Source organism: Heterocephalus glaber, unplaced genomic scaffold, assembly GCF_053883595.1.
Source record: "Heterocephalus glaber isolate CG9 unplaced genomic scaffold, H.glaber_assembly_v1.0 deba00000896, whole genome shotgun sequence".
NCBI lineage: Eukaryota > Metazoa > Chordata > Mammalia > Rodentia > Bathyergidae > Heterocephalus > Heterocephalus glaber.
Window position 1 is genome coordinate 6,544,761 of NW_028258170.1, and position 21,914 is coordinate 6,566,674.

The window sequence follows — 21,914 nt, forward strand, 5'->3', positions numbered from 1 at the left end:
AGCAAGTAATTTGCATCTTCTGCTTAACAACTTTCTTTTTTGTTTAAATGAGTATTCAGAATTTTAATACCAAATTGTTTATTCTAGGACTACTTAGTGAGTTGGCAAAAGAAAAACAATACTTGATAAAAAAGCTGAAAAGATACAAGAAAAGAAAATGTGGGAAGATAAAACTTTAAAAAGGAGCAAATTGGGTCAGAGAAAAAAATGCCTGAAATTTATGCACAAGGAAGTTGTTTTAAAAAAAGTTGGAGAAAAGAAGATAATTTTTCTAACATAAAAAGGAGAACTAGGAATGCATTTTTAAAAAGATTTAAAATATACAATTAGTAATTCTCAAAGCAAAAATAGTACCAGAAAACAGCATGTACCTAATAAAACTGCTTGATTGAAATGATTGATTGCAGAGACTATGTCATCTCACTGCCAGCACAGAATGTAGAACATTATACACTGCAGTTTTCGACTTGGCAATAATGAAGTGATGCTGAACATCTGCATGGCCCAGATGCCCTTCCTACCCATAATTCCAGTCTCCTGGACTGGGCTAAAGCTTGCTGTTCAGGTACAAGTCATTGCTGTGATCCCTCTTACACCTTTTTAACGCTTCTGTTATGTGTCTTGAGGTGGATGCACTGTACTCATTGCCCAAAGATATTTAATGACCTTATGGTGCAGCCCTGTGACCATAGTGTTTGAGAATGAACACATAATTCACAGCAATCTCTGATGTTTAAAAATAGTAATCAAATTTATAACATCTTCTTTGCCTTAAGATTTACAACTTATAAGATTTTCATAAAAGCATATAAAGAAGTCAAGACAGGCGTGATTATCCACATTTCACAACTGGGCCAGTGGCAGTAGCTCAGTGTAAGCATGTGCTTAGCATGTGGAAGGCCCTGGGTTCAATCCCCTGATACACACACACACACGCACACACACACACACCAGAGACAGGTGGTGGCAGGAGGAATTAAAGCTCAGAGAAGTCAAAAATTTATCTAGGTCATTGAGTGAATACAGGAGGCCAGACAGTTGATTTGCTACCAACTGTGCTTACGAAACGTGTGTTTGCAGCTTGTGTCAGGAGGGCATGGACTCAGCCCCAGAGTCAGTGGCATTCTGAGAACATGGGGTCTCCTTGTGGGACACACACAGCCCCCGCACTGACCTCTTTTTTATTACAAGCAGTGTGCTTCTCACACTGTCTCCCAGACCAGGGAGCGTTCGGCTCCATTCTTCCTGATGGTCACAGAAATTGAATGATCCCCTTAGCATTTAGTCCTGAGGGGCAGAGGCAGAACAATGGCCTAAGAGAGTGTCCTGCACCTACCACAAAGAGTTCTCAGACCCCAGTGCAGGCTGTGTCCTCACTGAAAGCACTTTGGGGGTCAGTGACCAATCATGAGCTATTAATATGTTTTAAAATTTGGCATATATAACTTAAACTCATTGATCACCAGTGTTTGTCAAGAACTTGACTAAAAACCTCACCACTAGGCTTAAACACCCAGACCCACCCTGGAGCCCACACCCAGAGGCGGCTGGCTTCTCTCAAGGCTTAGGGCGACAGTGTAGCTATGGGTGCCATGGTTCACTTGCTGCAGGGCCTTACTTTACAGGGCCATTTTAGTGTCATCTACCCAGGTTGCTATGAGATATTTAGCTAACCCTGAAGTGTTTTTGATGCTTACTTGTATGAACTGTATTTCTGGCCTACAACTTACAGTAGCTATTAAGACATGCTATAAATTGTGGTCAAAAGATGGAACATTCATACACATATGAAAAAATAAAACAAAATTTCATATTCAAATACTGAGAGAATAACAATAGCTATTACACTCTGCATCATTATCATCAAAGTAGTTACTCAGAGTACATGATGTTATTACCTGTTTCTTTTTTGTAAGAATCTTTTGGGTTCATACCCGTATTTCAAAAGCAGGTATTTGCAGTCTCCCTGTCAGAAATTACATAGTATAGAAGAGGTCAACCTGGTGTAGTAAATGCAGTATAGAATAGTATAATAATCACAGTGTAGTCATGCTATAGAAGAGTACAGGGTACTACACTGATAGTGTAATATAAGATGGTATGATACAATGTTAGCAACCACATTTTTGGCCTATTGCAAAGCGTAAATACATGATATAAACAAATGGTGGAATCTTTTTTCCTACCCAAAGTACTATCTGCCAAGTTCAGATAAAAGAATAAAAGTGGGCCGCTGCATTACAGAGCAGCATGCTGGAGCAGAGCTCAGGAGTTCAGGCTTCCTCCTCAGGATGTGTAGCCTAAAGCAGGGCATGGTTTATCTCATTCCTGTTCTTCAGGGAGAGCACTGGGCCGCTGCAGTGCGGCTCTTAATGCCTCTCTCTTTCTAATGAAGTGCTCGGAGACCCTGTAGCAGGAAGGTATTATTTTTCATTTTAATATCAGCTGGTACCTTTTGTCTACAAGGAGAAATGTTTTGTCCATAATATTTATCACCTTGTCTCTGGTTTTATTGTTAAAAACTACCCAACTCCCTCTACTTTTTTCTGACTTTTTTATTTAGAAAATATTAGGAAAGAAACAATAATACTAAATTGCAGCATTATGAAAGGGAAGTATGTACAGCTAAATTTTGAGATGCTCTCAGGGACAAAGAAATAAAGCCACCGACGCAGGGTAAGAAAAATGTGTGGCAATGGAAGTATGCTATGTGATTTACTTGACTGGCTACTATGTAGGAGAATAAATTCTACAGTCTTACCAAAACCTGAGGGAAATGTGAATTGGATAGCAATAAATAACCTTATTGGAAAGGGTTGAATGTGATATACTGAATCCTCTAGCCTTTCTACAGAAAAACTCCCCGTTAATTACCACGTTAGACCCAAGTAGATTGAATATGGGGTGATTTTTAATGGGCCTCACAGTGTCCTTCCTGCCCTTATGCCAGTCTTCTCAACTTCAGCTGAAAGGTCAGGTTGAGCCATGTATCCAACGCCCAACTTTTTCAGAATCAAATACAATCTATAGCTGATGGTTTTCTCTCTGCATTTTCATTAATATTCTTTTGCTGTTCAGAAGCCATTTTATATGCTTGTTAATATCATGTTTAATCTTAATTACTCCTATCTGACTAATTTTGTAATGTTACAAGCTCTTTAGTGCTTTATCTTATTTAACCCTCACAATATTGCTCTGTGAAGAGAGAGGGCAGAACTTTTCCTTCGTAAACAGTTGAGAACATTCAGGCCTAGAGTGTTACAGTATTACTAGTCCCAGATGGTAAGGAAGCGGCCAGTGTGGAGCTAGATAACCTCGCCTGTGCAGCACAAACTTTAATTAATGAGAATTTCATCATATGAATTATTAAAACTTACTATTATAGTTTCATTTCTGCCAAAATACCTAATTCTATCACATTTTGATTACTGAGCAATGTCATAGACTACTAAAACACAGTTTTCCTCATTCAGATCATCACTCCTTTATTGAAAACATGATTATCTACTTGGTACATCAGGAGGGAAAAAAGAACCATCCAGTATAAGCAGCTGCCCTCTGTCATCCAGAAGGGAAGGCAGACAAACAGATATGCTCACTGAAACACCATGAGGACTTGGGTTATGGTGAAGGCTGTCTTGTCTGTGTCCCTCCTGCAACACAGGTCTCTGAGCCCTGGAATCCCCTAAGTGGCAGGAGCATCTGCTGTCTTCCAGTGCCTCATGAGAGCTGAGGGGCATGAGAGAAGGGGGCTTGGGGAAACAAAGCATGAGACTGAGTTAAAAGTTTCTGCCAGTCTACCGATGTCCAGAGAAGGGAAAAGGGCTACAGGCTGAGTTAAATCACCAGTGGCCAATTTGATCATGCATAGGAAATTAAAGTTCCATTTAAAACTATGAAACAGTGAGGCTAGACTTCTGGCTGGTGAATGTGTTGGTGTACTGGGGGCCATATGTAGAGAGGACATGGAGACTGGCCCCAGCCTGCCCCAGACACTGCCCTGTGTATTGCTCCTCTTTGGCTGGTCCTGAGTCTCACCCTTTAAACTGGAAATCATAAGCCTTGGATTTGTGTGCAGGTGATGCTTGGTGATACAGCGCTTGCCCTGTATCAGCATGCACAGGCCCTGGATTTGATCTGTAGCATTGCAAAAGATAGCAATTACCGTGTTTTTCCAAGCTCTGAATTGTTCTGGCAAATTGTTGAACCTGAGAGGAAGCTTAGGAGAACCCTGAATTTGTGAGCATGTCAGACCTAAGGGCAGGTAACAGGGTACTTGGACGAGGCTGTCATCTGAAGTTGGAGAAGTCTTGCGGAACTGGCCCAAACTTGTGAGGTTTGTGCTGGTCCCAGATAGTGTCGAAATTGAATTGAATGGGATGCCCACTGGCTTCAGGGCATTAGAGGATTGGTTGGTTGGAAAGATGAACACCAGCATTTACTGAGCTCTCCACAGAATCCCTGCAGGTGGCTCAAGGACCATGGACTGGGCCTGCCTGTGTGGAATGCCATCCTCTGGCACACACTCCTGTGGCCAACAGTGGTACTATGGACTCATCACCAACTGGTAATACTTTCTCCCAAGCCACAGTCATATCTCAGTTCATGAACTTAATCTTTTCCAGGATTCTGGTTGCAAACCAAATTGGATAAGAACTAAATCAAATTCAAAGGTTAGGTTCAGTGTTGACCTTAGGGGAAATTTGATTCGGTTCTCACCCAATTCGGTTTGCAACCAGAATCATGGAAAGAATTCAGTTCATGAAGGAAGGTATGCTGCATTTGTGCCACTAGTATTCCTTATGTAGTTAGACATTTTAATGAAAGATTTTATAGTTTTAGAAATATTACTACCGTGAAATTTTTGGAAATAAGCCCTTAAACTTAATTTGTCAATACAGACAAGGAAGCCCTCAGGCACCAAGAATCTTGACAAGGCTTTTACTTTTGCAAAGGGTACAAGCACACCCCAGCAGTGTAGCCGTAAGCAGGGTGAAGGAGGGCTGGCCCTTTTATCCCTAATGCAGGAGAAGCAGTTGGCTGGTTTGAATGTTCACAGTCAGTCACAGTTGGCTAGTTTCAGTGACCTGAGGGGAGGGTCTGAAGGATTACTGGGCAAGGTGGCCAAGTGAGGAGAGAGGGCATGTATGAGGACTGAAAGGGCTTGTCTGTTGATAAGTTGTCTTTGGTGGTCAGCTGTATTCCCAGAATCAAGGCTGAGCAGGTATTTCTTGTAACTGTGGTGTAAGGCGGGCGGTGAAGGGGGGGCAGCCGAAGGTGGACTAGAGTCCAAGATAAAGGCACTCCTGTTTGTATCACGTGATAGAAAAGACAGGGCCACAGTTTCTCACAAAAAAGTGATTTCTATGAAAACTAAATTGAACTCTTTCAAAAGACTCAATAAAGGCAAATTGCAAAAAAAAATTCTATCAAAGTGGGCATAGACAAGACAGTTTAAAAAACTGGAGAAAATAATTAGTTCCAGGATGATTAAAAATAAAACGTGATCATTCCTGTAGTATGAAATTATTCAAGAAATTGCTTCAAAATGTTCTTACAGAATCCTTTTGAAAACTTGTGGGGCTGTGGGTGATGCTCAGTGTAGAGGCTCTAACGGCAGAGAAAGGCTCTGAATCTATCCCATACCTCCCATCTTGCACCAGAGAGAGTGGCCTTCATCACAACATCAGAAAGTAGCAAATGCTGGTGAGGCATTTGAAATCTGCCTGCGTTGTTGGTGGGAATGGAAACTAGTGCAGCCATTCTGGAAATCAGTACGGAGATTCCTCAAAGAACTAACATTGAAAATTCCATATGACTCAGTTATCCTGACAGATGTCTTCCCCAAAGAGCTAAAGACATCATACTACAGCGATATATGCATACCCATGTTTATAACAGCACAATTCATCATAGCTAAATCCTGGAAGCAGCCTGGATACCCATAAACATATGATTGAATAAAGTAAATGTGGTATCTATATATAATGGAATACTACATGGCTATAAAGAAGAAAAAAATTGAGACATTTGTAGGAAAATGGATGCCCCTGGAAAATATAGTGTTGAGTGAAACAAACCACATACACAGGCTTAAATATGTATCTCTCATTTCAGTAAGGCAAAGTACAAAGCACACAATGAAGGATTCATAGAAGGAAACAAAGGATAGAACTCTTGCAAATGGGAAGGGAGGGGTCCAGGAGACCAAGGGTGAGAGGAAAGGGGGAAGGGAAAGAGAAACAGGTAGAATAAAGCTATGCCATGTACAGGAGCTTGATAATCTCTATGAATGTAGGTATTATCATAAACATGAGGAAGATTAATAATATCAAAAACAAAAAATGGGAAAAAGGTAATTAGAGGAAGAGGGAGATGGGAAGGGAGGAATGGTGGATTAGAAAAAGAAACAAGCTGCATATGTACATGTATTCACTCCCCAAGATTATTGTAAACGTGCTAATTTAAAAAAAGAAAAGTGAGAAGAAAAATTGATTGCACAAATGTAAGTTATGGAACTAAAACTTCAGATTTAAATCTGTAGGTGTTAAAATATGGCTTATGACACAGAAAGAAAGAGTATAAGAACAGTCATTAGGGCCTCATTTTGAGATGGGCCGTCACTTTTCTTGAAGAATGATTAAAAGGTTGAAAGTTTATATCAAACAGATAATGTATTCAGTGCTAATTTCCCACATTAGCCAATTTTTGAAATTCACCAGCCAACCTTCAGTTCTGGTTACAAAATGAAAGACTCAGTCATACTTCAACTATTTCTTCTGGTTATGTTTACAAAATAGAAAGCCTGGAGGATAATGTCAGATTTTCAGCCATTTTGTAACTCCATTCTGCTGTTGGGATTTCCAACCCCCATTATGGTTTAGGGAGAGCTAACCCAACTCCTAGTCAGTAGGTTAATTTCACATTTACTTTGAAAGAAAATGCATTGCCCTCAAGTTTTGTTTTCTTCTTCTTCCTTTCCTTAGGATACTTTATTAGGGAACAGTAGGGCGCTGTGAGTCTGTCAGAGGTCTGCTGCGTTACCTGCCTCTGAGTTGTCTGCCGCAGCTCTCCCAAGCTGCTCAGGAGCAGACTCTAGGCTGCTTATTGCCCAGGAGAGGATTTGAGTTTGCTCACTGACCTGTAAATGGGTGTGACAACCAAACTATTGCCTTTTCCCCCCATGCATCCAACCTTTATCTCACCCACTTCTAGCTTCAAACTCCATTTGTCTAATGTGTTCCAATATTCATCTCCTTCCTCTTCTGTATCAAGCATGCTCCAAGCACTTGGAACATGAAGATCTATATAGTCCATATATGGTATTTATACTTTAGGAAGGGGAGATGTGAGTCATAAAATACTAAGAAATTTAATAAGTAAAGTTTCTAGTATATTTGGCAGAAATCAATTCTGTGGGGGGAAATATGAGCAGGATCAGGAGCAGCAAGGATTGATGGGTGAGTAGATTTCAGCTTTGAATACAGAAGTTGAGGAAACCTCACTGAGAAGCTGCTGTTTGTGCAGAGTGGAAGAAGGCAAGGAACATGGCTGTGTGGGGAGGATTCCAAATGGAAGGAGCAGTTGTCTTGTTTGTGACAGTAGGAGAAGAGTATCTGAATGAAGTCAGAGACCTAAATGTTAAAGGACTGGCTTGGAGCCCTGCTAAGGATGATGGACAGGAAGGAGCCACTGGAGAAGCAGAGAGACTATTGGAAAAATGAGGCAAGGGTGACAATACCTCCCTTCTGAGTGACAGAAGTGGAGGTGGTTAGGAGCAGCCAGTGTTTGGCATATTTAGATGGGACAGTCAAGGAGATATCCTTATACAGGTCATACTTTGTGCAGGGTCAGGAATGATTCTAAGGGCCCTTTCTAAGCTTTTTAATTAGAAGAATAGAGTGGTCATCAACTGAGAGAGAGAGGCATTTTGAGGAGCAGTTTTGTGGGGAAAGATCAAATGTTGGACTGGATATTGAGTTGAGATTTTTATTAAACATCTAGATGCAAACATCAAGTCATAATTGTATTTGTGGATCTAAAGTTTGGGAGAAGAATCCTAAGTACAGGTAGCTCTGTTCTTAGAGGAGGCGGATATCAGCTAGTCTTTCTCCACTGAAGCTTCATGAGAGAATTAAGCCTTAATGCCTGATGCATTTCTTCTAAGTAGTAATATTCTCTCCTGTGTAATTATAATGGTATTGATTATGTGGCACCCTTGAGAGAACGGCAGAATCATTTTTTGGTATTCTAAATTAGGATGAGGAAACTGAGATGAGAAAAACTTGCTTGGATGACTAAGGAAATAAGGGGTTTTTTGGTCTCTTTTTCAGGTAAATTTTATTGACCTAAGTTTTAAAGTTTTTGGAGTCATTTTATAAAACTTTAACTGAAATTCTATAAACCAGTATTTTCCAAAATGAGCACAATTTTCATTTGTGTTCCCAAAAGGGAGGCTATTGTGGTGTTGAGGAAAGGTAACTGAAATAAGATATTTTCCCCAACAAAATCCTTTGTTATTTATTAAGCATTAAACCAAAGGTGATGCACCTATGTCTAGAAAGAGTAGGAATACTGTATTTATTTTATTTCAGTACATTATCCTGCTCTGCATTCCTTCAAGTGTAGTCACAAAAAATTGTCATTTTTGTATTTAAATTTTTAGTTTGTTATAATTTTCCCTTATTTATGTTGGTACACAGCATGCTATTTTTATGTTCCCGTTGACACATTTGGCTAAAATATAAACATTCTATATGCAGTTTTGAAATGTTCATAATAATAGCATCAATGCTCTATGATTTTAATATTTCTCTCACTATTCACTCAGATGTACTTCTAGGCAGTTGCTTTATGCCTTAGAAGCACTTTAGGACAAGCACTGTGGAAATCAGTATGGAGTTTCTTTTTTTATTGCTTCAGTTTTATTTCAGAAATAGTATTTTTATCTGTTTATTCAGAATATAAGGGTGATAGTTTCTTTTTTAATGAATTTTATTGGTAAATTTTAGGTACACAGTATAATTACATTCATCATTGGAAATTTGCACCTTTACATAATCTTTCTTGGTTCTTATTTTTTCCCCATTTCCCTGCCCTCCCTTCAACCCCTCCATCTCTCCCTATTTACAAAGACTTTCTTTGCATTTTTTTCTTTTTCTCATGTTAATTCCATACCCTTCTCTCCATTCCCCTACCCCTCCCACTTCCCCTTACCCTTTGCCCCTTTTCTTCCTATTTTACATTAGCTATTATACCTTGTAGTCTTTATTTGCACTTTCAGTTTCTTGCACCAGAGAAACTATTCGGTATTTACACATGTGTGTCCTATTTATTTCACTTAAGACTATCGCCTCAATGTGCGTCCATTTAGCTATAAATGTCTCTAATTTCTCATTTTTATGGCTAAGTGGTACTCCATTTTATTAAAAAACCACATTTTCTTTATCCAGTCTCCAGTTGATGGGCATTTGGACTGCTTCCAAGTTTTACCTATTACAAATTGTGCTGCTATGAACATGGGTGCACATATATCACTGTGGTATGATTCTTTTAATTCTTTGGAGAAGATAACCCAGCAGGGGAATAGCTAGGTCAAATGGGACTTCCAGTCCTTCTTCTTTGAGGTGTCTCCATACTGATATCCACAGTGGTTGCACCAGTCTACACTTCCAGCAGCAGTGGAGCAGGGTTCCTCTTTCCCCACAGCCCCGCCAGCATTTGTTATTGGTTGATTTCTAGAGGGCAGCTATTCTTTCTGGGGTGAGGTGGAATCTCAGAGTTGTTTTCATTTGCATCTCTTGAATGACAAGTGATGTTGAATATTTTTTCATATGTTTATTCGGTATTTCTTCTTCTTTGTGTGAGAAATGTCTGTTCATTTCAGATGCCCATTTTTGGATTCCGTCTTTAAATTTTGGCAGTCTGTTTTTTTAACTTCTTTATAGATTTGAGATAGTAGACCTTTGTTTGAGGGACAGCAGGTGAAAATTTTTTCCCACATTGTAGATTGTCTCTTCAAACTGTTAGTGGTTTCTTTCTGTGCAGAAGCTTTTTAATAAGAAAAGGAGTGATTAAAATGAATAATTGATAATTTAAAATAGGAAGAAAAAGTCCAAAGGGGTAAGGGAAGTGGGAGGAGAATGGGAAAGGAAAGAAGGGTAAGGAAAAATTTTGAGAAAAAAAAATATGGAAACAAAGTCTATGTAAATAGGGAAGGGTAGAGGGGGTGAAGGGTGCACAGGTAATGGAGAAAAAATAAGAATCAAGATACATCATGTACAGGTACAAGCACCAAATGATAAATGTAAATGTGTTGTATACCTAAAATGTACCAATAAAACAATTTAAGCAAAAAAAAAAAAAAGAAGAGATCCCACTTGTTGATTGTTTGTGCTAGTTCACGGGCAACTGAGGTTTTGTTCATAAAATCTTTTCTTACACCAGTGTCTTCAAGAGTTCTACCTAAACTCTGTTCCAGCCAGTTCAGCATTTCTGTTATAATATTTAGATCTTTAATCCATTTCAATTTTAGATTAGTGCATGGTGAGAGATTTGGGTCTAGTTTTAATCTTTGGCAAGTGGAAACCCAGTTTTTCCAGCCCCATTCATTAAAGAGACTATCTTTCCTCCAGTGAGGGTATTTGGCTGCTCTGTCAAAGATGATGTGGCTGAGTATGTCTGGAGTTGTTTCTGCATCTTCTAATCTATTCCACTGATCCTTAGGTCTGTTTGTTTGCCAGTACCATGCTGTTTTTATCACAGTGGTTTTGTAGTATAGTTTCAAGTTGGGGGTTGTGATACCCCTTTCCATGTCTCTGTTGCCTAGAATTGCTTTTGCTATTCTAGGTCTCTTCTTGTTCCAAATAAACTTTTGGATTTTTTTCTCAAGGTCCGTGAAGTATGCTGCTGGAATTTCAATTGGGATTTCATTGAATCTATATAGCAGTTTTGGAAGTATAGCCATTTTCACTATGTTGATTCTTCCTATCTAGGAGCAAGGGATGTCTTTCCATTTTTTGATAACATCTTCAGTCTCTCTTTTCAGAGTGCTACAGTTTTCAGAGAGGAGGTTTTTCATTTCCTTTATTAGGTTGATTCCTAGGTATTTCAGTTTTTTGGATGCTATTGTGAAAGGAATTATTTGCCCTATTTCTCTCTCAGTAGTCTGTCATTTGTGTAGAGGAAAGCTATTGATTTTTGTGTGTTGACCTTGTAACCAGCTACTTGACTGAATTTGGTTATTAAGTCTAGAAGACTTTTGGTGGAGTTCTTGGGGTCTTCTATATAGAGTATCATGTCATCTGCAAATAATGACAATTTGAATTCTTCATTTCCTATCTTTATTCCTTTTATTTCTTCTCTTATCTAATTACTATGGCTAATATTTCCAAAACTATATTGAACACGAGTGGTGATAGTGGACATCCTTCACTTGTTCCTGATTTTAGTGTGAAGGATTTCAGTTTTTGACCATTTAGTATGATATTGGCTGTTGGTTTTTCATAGATGTCTTTTATCAGTTTGAGGTAGAGTCCATCTATTCCAATTTTTTGTAGGGTTTTTATCCTAAATTCATGTTAGATTTTGTCGAATGCTTTTTCTGTATCTATTGAGATGATCATATGGTTTTTGGCCTTGGCTCTGTTGATACAGTGTAGTACATTTATTGATTTGCATATGTTGAATCACCCCTGGGATGAATCCCGCTTGGTCAGGGTGTATGATCTTCTTGATTATCTTCTGCATTCTATTTGTCAGTATCTTCTTAAGGATTTTTGCATCTATGTTCATTAGTGACATTGGCCCATAGTTCTCCTTTTCGGTTGGGTCTTTCTCTGCTTTGGGGATCAAGGTGATGCTTGCTTCCAGGAATGAATTTGGAAGCATTGCTTCCCTTTCAATTTCGTTGAAAAGTTTAAACAGTAGTGGCAGTAGTTCCTCTCTAAATGTCTTGTAGAATTCAGCAGTGAAGCCATCAGGACCCGGGCTTTTCTAACTTGGTAAGTTTTTGATTACGTTTTCAATTTCATTGATTGATATTGGGTTGTTTCAAATTTTTAGGTCTTCTTCATTCAACTTTGGTAATTCATATGTATCTAGTGATCTGACCATTTCTTCTGTGTTTTCCATCTTTTTGGCATATAGGTTCTTGAAGTAGCTATTGATGATGCTCAGATTTCTGCTGGGTCTGTTGTAATTTCATCCTTTTCATCCCCAATTGCATGGATTTGGGAGTTTTCTTTCCTTTTTCTGATAAGGTTGACTAAGGGTTTGTTAATTTTGTTGATTCTTTGGAAGAACCAACTCTTGGCTTCATTGATTTTTTGTATCATTCTCTTAGTCTCCATTGCATTGATTTCTGCACTGATCTTTATAATTTCCTCCCTTGTGTGAGCTTTGGGTTTGAATTGCTCTTCTTTTTCTAGAAGATTGAGGTTCAGCATCAGGTTGTTTAATTAGGCTCGTTCTGTTTTCCTAATATGCATATTCACTGCTATGAATTTCCCTCGTAAGACTGCTTTCATTGTGTCCCATAGATTCTGATATGTTGTATTGTTACTGTCATTTAATTGAAGGAACTGTCTGATTTCTTCTTTAATTTCCTCTGTGACCCATTGGTTATTCAGAAGTGTGTTGTTCAATTTCCATGTGCTTATGAAGTTTTTGCAGTTTCTTTTGCTGTTGACCTCCAATTTCATCACACTATGGTCTAATAATATACAGGGGATAACTTCAATTCCTTTGCACTTAGTTAAACATGTTCTATGTGTGAGTATGTGGTCTATTTTGGAGAATGACCCATGTGCAGCTGAGAAGAATGTGTATTCTGATTTTGTGGGGTGGAACACTCTGTAAACATCTGTTAAGTTCATTTGTTCAGCAGTTCGATTGAGTTCTAGTATTTCATTACTTATTTTTTGTCTAGTTGATCTATCTATTTGTGACAGTGGGGTGTTGAGGTCCCCCATTACAATTGTATTAGTGCATATATGACTTTTCATGTCCGTTAGTATTTGTTTTATATAGTTGGATGCACTAGTGTTTGGTGCATAGATATTTATGATTGTCATCTCTTCCTCTTGTATTGTTCGCTTTACAAGGCTGTAATGTCCTTCTTTGTCTCTCTTAATCAGTGTTGGTTTGAAATCCACTTGATCTGCAGAGAGGATTGCTACTCCTGCTTTTTGAGGGGTTCCTGTTGAATGGAGAATTATTTTCCACCCTTTAACTTTCAGTCTATGAGTTTCCTTTTGAATTAAGTGTGTTTCTTGTATGCAGCATATTGTTGTATCTTGCTTCTATTTCTTTTGATTGGTGAATTGAGACCATTAACATTGATGGTTATAACTGATACGTAGTGACTCATCATTGTCATGACTTTTTCTTTTTGTTGGATTCTCCCCCTTTGCTTTAATTTATTGTCATGCCCAATGGATTCATTCTGCCTTGCTTCCTGGGGTTGTGATCCTCATTGTCTTTTCCTAGGATATTGTCTAAAATTTTTTGGAGTGCTGGTTTGGTATTCATGAAGTTCCTCAAGTGCTCTTTGTCATGAAAGTGTCTTATTTCTCCATCAATTTTGAAAGACAGTTTTGAGGGTACATCAATCTGGGTTGGAGGGTGTTTTCCTTTGGGGCTTGAAATACGCTGCTCCAAGCTCTTCTTGCCTTGATGGTTTGTGTTGAGAAGTCTGCTGTGATTCTGATGGGCTTTCCTTTGTAGGTGATTTGTTTCTTTTCTCTCACTGCTTGTAGAATTTTGTTCTTCTGTTGGGTTTCTGGAATCCTAACTATTATATGCCTATGTGTAGTTTTTTTTGATCAAGGCTAGTTGGAGTCCTATATGCCTCCCTTATCTGAATGTCAAGTTCTTTTTTTTTTTTTTTGTACCGGGGATCGAACTTGGGTCCTTGTGCTTGCAAGGCAAGTGGCGGAACCACTGAGATAAATCCCTGGCCCAGTGAATGTCAAGTTCTTTTTCCTTGCTTGTGAAGTTTTCTGCCATCACTTCTGTGAACAGTTTTTTTTATGTCATCTGTACTCTCTCCTGTTTCTTCATTGACTTTGATCAGTCTTATGTTATTCTTCTTTGCATTGTATAGCAGCTGCTAGATTGATTTCTCATGGTCCCTTACTATTTTGAAGAAATTTTTCTTTTCTTGGTCACTAATTGCAATCTTATTTTCTATATCTGAAATTCTGTCCTCACATTGGATTATTCTGCTGTGTAGACTATCAATGGAGTTTTTAATCCCCTAGAAGCCTGTTTGCATCTGTTTTATGGATTCCATTTATTTGCTATGTTGGATCATGATTCCATCATGTTCCTCAGCTCCTCTATTTTTTTAAATCTGTGTCCTCTCTAGATTTATTAATCATGTTAATTAATAAATCTGGGCACAATCTCTGCTGTTATCTGAGAAATTATTTCTGATTTCATTTTTTCCAGATCCTCTTTCATTGCCAGTTCAGGGAATCCAGGTGGTTGTGTATCAGATTGTTCCATCTCATTTCCATTCGGGGTTGCTTTAGGTGATCTGGAAGTCTAGTTTTGAGATTTGTGTATGTGTCTTCTCATTTCAATGTGTGTGTGTGGGGGGTTGTGCTGGTGCCCATGTGGCTCACCTCCTTGGTCCTGGGGATAGTGGTATGATGGCCCAGAAAGCTCCTCCTTAGCACTAGTGGCAGCTCTGATCCTTGGCCAGTATGGAGTTTCTTCAAAAAGCTAAAATTAGAAATTCTGTTTTACCTCACTATTTCCCTTCTATATATCTTCACAAAGTAGTTAAAGATATCATATGTATTACAGAGATACATACTCATGTGTATAGCCACACAGTCATGACAGCTAAATCTTGGAAGTGGCCTATATCCTAATCGGCAGATGAATAGATAAAGAAAGTGGTATTTACATACCTGGAGTACTGTCTACCATGAAGAAAGACAAACTTCAGTCATTTGTAGGAAAAAGGATGCAACGTGAGACCATGATGTTAAATGAGATAAATCAGACACACAGATTACATATCATGTTTTTGTTATATGAGAAACCCAGAGTAAAAATAAATAGCAAAATAAAGCGTGTGATATTTTAGTTGGGTAACAATGTGTGATTCTAACAGCAACAATATATAACCTGATTGATGGCTACAGGGCTTGAAGCTCCATGGCACTGCACCTGGAGAATGAAGGAGTGGGTGGATACGTCATAGACGGGCATTTGGCCACCATGAAAATTAGGTACGCAACCTTTAACCATCTCATTACTAAGTTCATTTTTTAAAACATGAAACGTGTACCAACAGATATTTTCATTTATCTCTGATTTCTACTTATAACCATGATTTACAAAGTAGAGCAAAGTCCACGATAAGTGTAGAATGCTTCCCAAGTAAACTGAAGTATTTCTTTAATTTAGCTAATTGCACACTGAACTTTGGGCACTTACAAAATTGTCCCAGGAGTTCTTCACAAAACCTACTTCATCACTTCCTATATCAGCTCTGCTGATATGTTGCTAATTGCTCCTTAATTCTACCAATTGCCTTTCCTCTACCATTGTGTTCTGTGCAATGGAGAGATCAGCTTCTCATTGCAACCAGAAATGGCTCTTTCTTGGCTAGCTGTTTGGAGCCAGGAGGCCTCAGACCATCTCTCTTTTGAAGATAAAATGATCTTGTTTTGTCAAGGCAACAATCACCAAAAAAGAAACAAATAAACAAAACTCTTTGCACCTTTACTTCTTTTCTCTTCAAAGAAACTTTTTGCTCAATTAGTACTTCTCCTTTTTAAAATATATTTTTCATTTCTAACCTTGCTATAACTTTAGTTTCTTTTCCTAATGACACCAAAGTCCTGCTTTAATTTTTTTTCAAAACTCCATTAAACAAACAAGTGATTTCAAAAATTAATCATATAGTAGCTTATCATCACCCATATTCAATTCCCGATCAAGTGACTGTCATTGTACAGACTCACATTTAACTTCAGTGGAATTTGGGGTCTCTTCTTGTGGCCACCAGCCTGGCTACAAAAGTATGGGATACTAATGTAAAAACACAGCTGAGGTGGGGAAGTTAGGGAGGAGACTTCCCAGGGACCATTCCCTGATCCTTTGGTATTGGCATTAGAATTTGGGCAGTGTATTTTCTAGTCACCATTTAAAACTGAAGAGTAAGCACAAAGATATTAAGTAAGTTTAAAGAAGTTACTTTAAGAATGTGATATCTCATTCTCTCACAAAAGTAAAACTCAATGGAAAGACAGGCTGGAGAAGACCTATATTCTCTTTTGTTCACTGCTTCCCACCCAACTCAGGCAAAATAAGAGATCCTGAGAACTGGCCAAATACAGAACATATTAAAATGGATCTCACCAACTAGACCTCACCCTTTTACTGCCCGAGGATATATCACAGAAACTTCTGTCCCTTCAGATTTTTTACCCAGTTACCTGTAATAAGAACAAATGATAGAGTTAGTTCTGCCCCCGCCCAGGGTGGTTTCTGCTCTTAGGTAACATAGGCCATGAACCCACAGAATCATAACACAGACAGGTACCTGGCCCTACACGCAGTGTACTATCTGGCTTGTGCAGTCTGTGCATTATTAAAAGGTTCACATGCTCTGACAGCGATAGTACTACAGACCTGCCCCATGACATGATTCCGTGTTGGCTCATGACCATTGATTGGGGTCTGGTCTGCTTGTAGTCCGTGAGCTTGACACCCAATTTGCTTAATCCCATTTCCCCAGAATACAGGATTTCTTTCCCTTTGCCTGCTACCTGCCTCCACCAAAATGACCCTTTCTTCCTATCTCAGATGGTCTCGAGGGCTGGGTATTTAGCTCAGTGGTTCCGGCTCCTGCCTTGCAAGCGCAAGGTCCCGAGTTCGATCCCCAGTACCAAAAAAGAAAAAAATCTCAGATGGTCTCATGAAGGAAACTAGAACAGGTCTCTGAACTCTGGAACTAGTTCTGCTCTGTCAGTTTTGAGCTCTGGAGACATAGGTCCATCTAAACTTACTGAAGTAACTCAGACTGGTTCGCTAGTGGCTCTCTGGACTTCAGGATAACTTCAAACTCTCACATGGAAAGGGGTTGGATATGGAATCTGGACATAAAGAACATGTGTCTGCCAACTCTCTTATGTCTTTCAGGAGTGTCTATAGAGGTAGTCAGTTCAGTTGAAAATAGAGTTGATTTCTGGGTTATCTAGCCCAGATTGTTCTTCTTAATATGATTTCCCCCCAATAAACAAACTTTATATATCTCAATAAACACAGTCCTCCCCCTAAAGTATGTATGTCAGGTATCTGGTTGTATCTTACACTTATTGTTTGGTGGCCTTTCATCAGCTCTTTTCACATCCCCTCCCTTTCCTCTCATCCTTCCTTTTATCTTTAATCCCTTTCCCATTTGCAAAAGATCTATCTCACTGTTTCCTATTATCTTTTATTTTGCTCTATAATTTATTTATACTTTTGGTTTCTCATGTAAGAGAAACCATGTGATATTTAAGCTTGTGTATCTAATTTATTTCACTTAACATTATAGTCTCATAGTACATTCATTTAAGAATAGTCTTCTGATTTACATAAGAGAATACCTATTCAAAGGCTAGAACAGTAATCTAATGTTACTGTTAATATGAAGTCATGTGTGGGAGAAATTTCATTCTTAAGAGTGATATCAATTACTTTAAAATTAGTTGTCTCTTTGGGGTAATAATAGTAGGCATTTATTGAGTACTTATTAATGCCATTTGTGTGTTTATTATTCTAAGGACCATACAAGCTATTTCATTTAACCCTACAGGTACTGCTATTTTTCTTGCTATTATAGGTAAGGAAATTAAGGCACAAAGCAGCTAATAAGAAATCATTCAGGTCAGTACCAGGGTTAACACCAGGTGAATGATGCCAGTTTACCATCCAAATCTCCATTCAACACTGCTTCACACACAAGCTTATACCACAGCCTCTGTCACCTGCCAAGCTGCACTGTACTCTGTTCCGTGAGGATTTCTCTTTATGGATGACACTGTTACACACCAGGTTTGTCTTGTGAGTTGCTTATTCTTCAATTATGATTCATATAATACCACATCTGAGAAGATTTTCTTGACTTTTCCTAGCGGAATTACAGTTTTTCTTCCTCTAGGATCCTTCTGTGTGTGTGCATGTGTATGTGTATGTGTGTGTGGGGGGGTGTCCCTTTGTCCTTCCACCACTCTTGTGTCCATCAAGAAACAGAAGCAGGTAGCTTTGATCTGCAGGATGCCACACATTAGTGATTAAAGGAGTTTTCTGACCTAATAAGTTCCATGAATGGGCAAAGAAGATTTATCCACCTCATTCTGGTTCAGTGAAGACTGCTATGCTTGAATCATGACAGAATCTGCAAACAAAACAGAACAAAAGCATCACAGATACATCGATGCTACTACTAATTTAAAAATGAGGAAGAAAAAAATGCTTAGAGTATAATGATCTTTTAAGAAAACCATGGAAATAATTAGCAGTTGGGGGAAAGTTAATAAAATCATATCTGGACCAGACACTCATGATCTCTAAGAGAAATTATAGTCAGCTGTATTTTTCACTGATATTGATGTGAGTTACTTCTTTTTATAACTCAAAGGTAAGAAGTGTGATCTTGGGATGAATTTTCCCAAAATTGTGTGGTTCTGAGATCTTCTAGCAGAGGAATGTGTGGCCTCACTGAGACTGCAGACAGTCCCCCAAAATTTCAGAGTGGAATATCTTTCCTTTCCTTGGTGTTGGCTTTCTAATTGACACATCTGAATTACAAAACAGTAGGCTCTTAGAGTTTGGTTTTGAATGAATCACTATTCACATTTTTTACAAAACCCTAGGTAGAAGAAGTGATATTTTAAAAAGACAGGCCAGAAAAAGTGGAACACACCCTACTTAGATTCAGCATTGTGCCTGCCACTGAATACTGAACTCCCTAGGAGGCAGTTCCCTCATCTGCAGAATAGGGTGATCACACATCTGTCCCTTACAGTTATCTGGGGAATAAAGTGCATCCATGTATATCAAGGACAATGTCCAGCACAGAACACATACCTTATGAGCATATGTGATCATCATCAAGCTATTTAGAAATCCATAAACATATATTAAATCTTACTAATTGATTTCAAAATTGTGATAATTCTGTGCTGTCTGCTTACTGAATGTGATATAAATAACTATATGAAAAAGTCATCCAAGTTTTTCTTAATAATCTACATATTATCTCTTATAAAAGGGTTACATGATAATTTGAATTTTGAAGTTAGTACTAGAAAAATATTTTCTCTCTTAAACAGATAATTATTTCTATAAGATATTCAAAATCAAAAGCCATTTTTTGCTTTGGGGAAACATTTGCCAACAGAATTTAAATTTTCCGTTTTTGAGAGAGCCTGAAATTTAAGCACATGTGTTGCCAAGATACATGTGTTTTTATGATCAGTCAAATGAAAATAGGGTTAAATTTTGCTTATAGAAATTAAGGAGTCTGATTGGAAAACACAACTCAGTGGTGGTCCCTGGAGGGCAGCAGACCTGTCCTTGTGTTGCCGGGCTTTAGGGTACTGGAGTCTCCTTCTAGAGGTGGTTTTTAGATTGGTTTCTGTCTTCAACAAGGAATTGGTCAAAACAAGTACAAAATGTAGCACTTTATATTTACCAAAGCTATGAAAAGAAAAGAAACGTATTCTGCAGAGCAAATGTGGGCCATTAAAAGCCAGAAAATAAGTGCACTGTACAGAGGAAGTACAGACTGCTGTGAAAGAGCACACAATGAAAACAGCAGATATCTTTTGTATCCTCCACTCCTCAGGCTGATGTCAGGTCTAGGCCATCCTATTAGAAACCTACTTGAGTTCTCACGAAGAAATGAAGATAGTGTTCTCTGATTGGCTCCACACGCCAGCCTTTGGGAACTTGCAGGTCACACCCAGTTCCCCAGCCAGCTTGCCATGCCCCTATCTCATGCCTCACCTGGGCAGAGTCCATTGAGGCCCCCAAAACAAACAGTGGGACAGGTTGCAGGTTCTCTGACTTACAACACAGAAAAAGAATTTTCAAGGCATGTCTGTAAGGGGCATAAAGAAGTTTATTAGAATTTAAAAGTACACTGTGAAAGAGGTCCTCCAGAGAGAAACATGCTATAGTCTGGAGCTCATGATATTTATGTGTTGGGCAAGAGGAACTTCAGAATTTGCAAATTTACAGAAAGTTCCCTTTTGGTTTACACGAGGAAAGAACAGCCCACCCACAGGAAGAAAATGGCCCATTTTACAAGAGAAAGACATGCCCCATCTCTCTTTTTATTTTTTAAAGATGCTGTGCTGAAAGCATTCTTTGAACTCTCTCAATCTGTTCCTTTATTTTAAAATCAGGTTCCTGCCCTATGTCAACTAAGCTAATTTATGCACTTATAGTCTCTTTAAGGGATTTGGGATGTAATGGTCCTGAAAGAAAAGAAGCATAAACAAGCCTAGGGAGTACAGACATAAATACCCTTGGGTAATTTTGATTATGTCCTGAATTGGCTGTTTTCTTAAAGGTATAATTTTTTTTCAGTTTTTACTTTTTATTAGAATATGTTTATAGTACATAATGATTACATTCCTTGTGGGGAGTTAGAACATTTACATAACACATCTTAACTCCCGTTTTCCTCCTCTTCTCCTCCCCTTTCTTCCCCCTTCCCTTTCGCAAAAGAGCTATCTCCCCTTTTCCTATTATTTTTTACATTGCTCTTCATTAATATTTATTATACATATGTATTTTCCCCCTATAAGAGAGAACATGATATTTTTGGCTGTGTGGCTGCCTTATTTCACCTATGCATTATAGTTTCAAAGTGCACCCATTTTCCTATAAATGAGTCAAATTGATCCTTCTTTATGGTAGAATAGTACTATGGTGTTTATGCTACATTTTCTTTATCCATTCATTTGTTGATGGACATATAAGCCACTTCCAAGATTTAGTTATTGTGAGTTGTGATGCATGTATCACTGTAATATGATATCTTTAACTCTTTCAAGAAGATATCTAGGAGGGAAATAGCTGTATAGAATGGAATTTCTCATTTTAGTTTTTTGAGGAATCTCCGTAGTGATTTCCGTAGTAGTTGTAGTAGTTTACACTCACACCCACAATAGCAAAGGATTCCTTTTTCTCTTCAGTCTCACCAGCATTTGTTATTATTTGATTTGTTGATGATATCCATTCTTTCTGGAGTAAGATAGAATCTTAATGTTGTTTTAATTTGCATTTTTCTAATTATAATTTTTCTCATCTGCTTCCTACCTATCCTTATTTCTTTTATCCTCTCTCAGGCCAAGGGAGCACAGTGGCAGGCCCCAGCTTTTCCTCAGAAAACAGTGTCATGCACACACATACCAAAGTAAGTGTGAGGCCCCAGGCTTTGACAATGCCAGGCACTGGGTGTGAGGATATTTGAAGATTGTCCTCCCCCTCCCTCAGCTCACTGCTGCCTCTAGAGTGGAGATCAAGTCTCCACCACTTAGTCAGCATCTATAATTTCTTTTCAACACCTAGGCATTACCTGCTTCAAAACTGATTCTCTTAGAATCTGTTTCTCAAGCTGTCCTTCCATGCTCCTGATGTGACATTTATTTCAGAACAGATGAGTGTTGTTTGTAGCTACCTTTTCAAGTATTTCGCTAATAAAGCAGTTTCCTCATTTCTTATATTTTCTCTTTAGGCAGAGTAGAAAGTCTAATTGCATAGCACTGTGTAATAATAGATAATAGGGCAGAATTGGGTGAAAATAATGACCAATTCTAAATATATTTTTCATTTTACAGTAATTGGTAATTTGTGATCAAAAATAGCATAAGGAGAGAGAATAGAAGAGAGAACACAGT

General features: G+C 38.4%; 1 protein-coding gene across 24 annotated transcripts in view; it reads left to right on the plus strand.

Moving 5' to 3' along the window:
- Hs3st5 (heparan sulfate-glucosamine 3-sulfotransferase 5) overlaps nt 1-21,914 on the plus strand; it is a 287,277-nt gene that overhangs the window by 130,190 nt on the left and 135,173 nt on the right. For 8 of the 24 annotated variants that reach the window (XM_087207911.1, XM_087207916.1, XM_087207909.1 and 5 more), the window contains one exon: nt 15,156-15,242. The exons of 8 other annotated variants lie outside the window; for them this stretch is intronic. The gene's annotated coding sequence lies outside the window, so the exon portion shown is untranslated. Of the gene's footprint in view, nt 1-15,155; nt 15,243-17,845; nt 18,067-21,914 lie in introns of all 24 variants that reach the window. 8 more of the 24 variants (XM_087207910.1, XM_087207905.1, XM_087207915.1 and 5 more) reach the window with 2 other exon arrangements.